Here is a 4,689-nt window from a genome sequence, read left to right as displayed (position 1 = left end):
TTTTGCCTAGGTGGATTTTTACCTACTGATGACACATTTGGGAGAATGCAAAATTTTCTGTGTGTCTGTGTCGGTACAACTTTTATAGTAAAATTAGCTTCACTTTTGTTGAGATTGAAACCAGCAAGTCGAATGTTAGTGTTTCTTCAGTGGCGTGCCCGTTCACAATATAACCTAGTATTTGGGAAATATCAGTTGCAAAAACCATAAGAAACTATATCTGTTTTGCCCTGTAAAAATCATTTGCTCAAAATCATTGTGTAAATACTAACTCGATACCACTGACGTAAATGGAAAAGACATTTGAACGTATTTTTAAACGCACAATTAAGTGACTTTATGAGGTATACAGAGCTGCTGACTTCTGTTCTAACATACTGGAAGGGTATCATACCTCTTTTTTTGAAAAGTTCTATAGTCCTTCCTATGTCATGAAAATTTTGGAAAGGTCCTATGTTATAAGTACAGTTGACCCTGAACAACGTGAGAATTCGGGGTGCTGGCCCCCCTGCACAGATGAAAATCCATGTATAACTTTTGACTCACTGAAAACTTTAATAATAGCCCGATAACATAGTTGATTAGTATATCTTATATATATTTATATGTATCCTACGCTGTATTCTTACCATGAAACTAGAAAAGGTGTTACTAAAAGTTCTAATGAAGAGAAAATACAGTTCTGTGTAGAAAAACACTCCGTGTATAAGTAAGTGGACCCGTGCAATTCAAACCCCTGTTGTTCAAGGGTCAGCTGTACATGGAAAAAAATCACAAGTACCAAGAACAAAAAATATACTTTTCTAATTATTAGATTAGCCACCAAATATTGATGTCAATTGAGGAAGTTTTACATAATCATACTCTATTTTGACCAAAGTAGATTTGTGTTTCTTCACTGGTTTGTAACTAATCTGTTAAATTTTGGCCTAGAAACTAAGTAGCATTTACTTATTACAATATATGCACAGTCTAATAAAGCAATATTGGATATACTTCACTTCGAGGGGACAGAGAGATAAGCCAGTGAAAATACTTGATAGTGATACTAATAAAAACATTTGGATTTTCAAACATTTTTTTTTTTGATTCATGCCCCTTCAGTTTTCTACCATTGAGGGGAAAAGTGCTAAGACAATTCCGAGGGCAGGATTTTAGTGTTAAAAGCTTAATTTTCCCATCTCCCTATCTTTAAGAATTAAGACTTTTTAGGCAGTACAGAATCCCACAACTGAAATGAACAATGCTAGGTCATGGGTTTAGGTCTCACACTTGGGCAGGACCATGTCTTAAAAAATTTGGTATTTTGAAATGTTAATCGATTCTGGTACTCCGAATATTCCGTTTCCATTCCAAGTAGTTGTAAGCACTAACTTCATGTTGCATTAAGCCCATTTCTATTAATCTTCCTTTAAAATTGTTCTTTTGCCTTCAGAGTGAAAGATTCTGCTCCCTTTTACTTTTCTTCCCAAGTGTTAACTTTGAAAACTTAAAATCTTTTGTTTTACAATTGGCACTTCAGTTACGTAAGTAATAAATCTCTTGGGGGAAGCGTAATATGTTAATGCTACGAATAAAGCTATAGATCCCCTTGCAATGAATATTTCCCTTCCAGAAATAAGTAGTTATAATTTTGGTGTATGTTATCAGTAATCAGTTACAGAGCTGATAACTAAGTAGGCTCCATGCTCTGGTTTAGCATCCTAATTCATGGGAAATGGGAGTACTTCATGACCGACACCTCATAAACATGAGCACATACCATATGGGATATAAATCATTCACTCATGCACTCATTCGTTCAGGTATGTGCCAGCATTCTAAGCACCTGGGGTTCACAAGTCTTTAGAGATAGACGATCAACAAATTTCATTAAGTTACCTAACATGTTAGGAGTACGATAAAATCCTATGGCATGAAGGAAAAATAAGGATAATGGGGTGGAAGGAGGTTCGCAGTTTTAATTAGGTCTGGGTAGAATCCACTGAAGAGATGACATTTGACCCACGATTTGAAGTGGGTGAGAGTTAGCCACGTAGGTAACCGGGGGCAGACTTTTCTAAGCAGACATAGTCTGTAAAAGTCTTAAAATGGGGGCTGCACCTGGCATATTTGGGGACCAGCAAGGAAATGGGAATGGAATGAGTGAGATGAGCAGGAAGAGGAGGTCAGAGGTAATAACAGAGGGAATGAGATCACAGGCTTTCTGGGCCATCGTAAACTTTGACCTTACTCTGATCTGGGAAGCCATCCTGGGATTCTGAGCAAAGGTGTGGAATGATCTGGCTCTTTTTAGGAGGATTCTGGCTGTGTGTTTGGAACAGAGGAAGAAGGTAAAGATAGACCAGTCAGAGGGCTTTAATAATTTACACAAGAGATGATGGTGGTACTTGTGGAAGGATAAATATGTAAGATAATAAATATATATTATAATGTAATAAATTTATGTACATCAACTAAGCACTATATGTGAGATATGGGTATCCACTGATGAACAAAATAGTTATGGTCACTGACCTATAGAAGCTTACATTTTAACTCTTCTAGGAATTGTTCTTGGTAGTCATTCCTAAATTTTCCTCAAAAAACTTCTTAAATTCTTTTCCAAAGGATAGTGGTCAGAAAAAAAGGGAATTACATTGGAAAATGGATTACAAAAGTACACATACATGTACAGCCATAATGCGAGCGTAATATTAAGTTTATTTGATTCCGGACATTCCTGTTTCCTAAAAGCTCTTCTGGGTACATTTTCAATGTACAGTACTGAATTACCGACTTTGAAACAAATCTGTAGAACACAGCTATATTGTTCCTGAGTTTAGTCCTGCCTTAGGCTAGATCGGTGTTTAGACAGGTGTTCATTTATTTTGTGAGGTAATATTTCCTAATGATTAAGAGCCTGGCTCTGGAGTTGGACCATCTAGACTGAATTCGGGCTCTGCCACCTGCAACTACATAACAGACTAATTACTTATCCTCCTTGGACCTTGATTTGTTTTTCCCCAAAATGGGGTTAAACCTAGTACCTACCTTATGCGGTCTATTTGGAGAATGAAAGGAATTGATTCTAGATATATTTTAAGGGTAGAGACAGTAGAATATCCTGACAGATTTTTCAACCTGAGCAGTTAGAAGGATGGAGTTGGCGTTAGCTGGGGTGGAAAAGATGCTGGGAAAGCAGATTAGGGGGAGAAGGTCAGTAGATCAGTTTTGACATGTCCAGGTGAAGATGGCAGAAAATGAATTAAAGGTTCCTGTTGTCTGTCCTTTATGCAGTGTAAAGCCAAGCTTGCATTTAAAACCTCTCATTTGCATCACTAAGTGGTAAGCTACTGCATTTAGATAAGAATGTGTAGCATTCTTAAATAATTATTGGCAAAAAATTTTGAGGAAAGACTGGCACATTATTAGCTTCAAGCTTTCTTAATTTCAGTAATGTGTCTGTCTCTTCCCAAGCTGTTCTGTCTCCTGGTTGCAGTACTGGGTATCTTCTCCCCTTCAGTCTTGCTCTGATTTATGTCGCTTTTATTTTTATCTTCCAACATGATCTCTTGGCCTCTTCCTAAATCAGGGATCAGATTTTTGTACCAATTTCCAATAATTGCTTTTAGGCAGGCAAGTAGAGGCCGAGTGCCACGTATACCCAGAGCATATCCACCTTAGAGGCCTAGGGAGAAAAAACATTTAAGGGTGGGGATAAGGGAACCTCTAAGATGTTAAGGTTGAATAGGCTGAAATGGGGGCACCATGCTTGGAGTGCTCCATGGCTCTTTGGTTAGCGAGAAGGGTGTAAAGAGTACCTTTACTTGGGAAGATGCAGACATCAGCCACGATCCCGTGTGGGGCTTTGGCCTCACCCCCAAATGATGGATGAAATGGGCTTATGTTTCCAATTCCTATTCCCTGACCTCTACAGAGAAAGAGCTCTTAATCTGACATTCATGGAGTATCCTATACAAATGCATCATATATAAATCATGTCTAAAATGTGTGTGTGTTTCCCTAAAGTCTGCAGGGCGCAGGAAGCTCTATAAGGTACGCATGACTCAGAAATTTAAGAAACGTGCCTTCAAAGAGTGCTTACGTTCCAGTTTTTAAGACTAGCTATGTAAATAAACTTTGTTTTACCTTACTGTAATTGGTTTAAGTCTAATAGACAAGCCCTTTCAGTAAAGACAGTAATAAAGAGTGGGAGGGAGCTTTGACAATAAACCTTCAGAGGCGAGATCTAGAACAATTGGGATTTCCCCATTGACAAAGTTATTTTTTACAAAGTTACAAAATTATCTGTTACATAAAATAAATACAAATTTGTACCGAGAACAATGCCAGCAAAACAGAGAAGCACGTATGCGGAATCTTATTCTCTAGCCAAATTGAGCTCTAGAGTGATTATTCTGCCCTGTGTGTTACAAATAATGACCAACAGTGAAGAAAAAGTCAAACTGGGTCCTACCATCTTTTCTTTTCTCTAAGACTGGAAAGAACTGTTTACCCATCATGTTTTCTGTTGGTTTTTCACCTTCTTGCCTTTTCATTTTATATCTTCATTAACTTATACAATTTGCATACTACGAGGTGGAAGAAAAGGACTTGCCTCCAAAGCTTATTATAGTTACAGATATGACATTAGAAGGATTGTGTCAAAGTCTGGATAGGAGGTTGTTGAATGCGTTAAAAAGCTAT

This window comes from Panthera onca, chromosome A2 (assembly GCF_046562875.1).
Source record: "Panthera onca isolate mPanOnc1 chromosome A2, mPanOnc1 haplotype 2, whole genome shotgun sequence".
Classification (NCBI taxonomy): domain Eukaryota; kingdom Metazoa; phylum Chordata; class Mammalia; order Carnivora; family Felidae; genus Panthera; species Panthera onca.
This window is presented reverse-complemented; position numbering follows the sequence as displayed.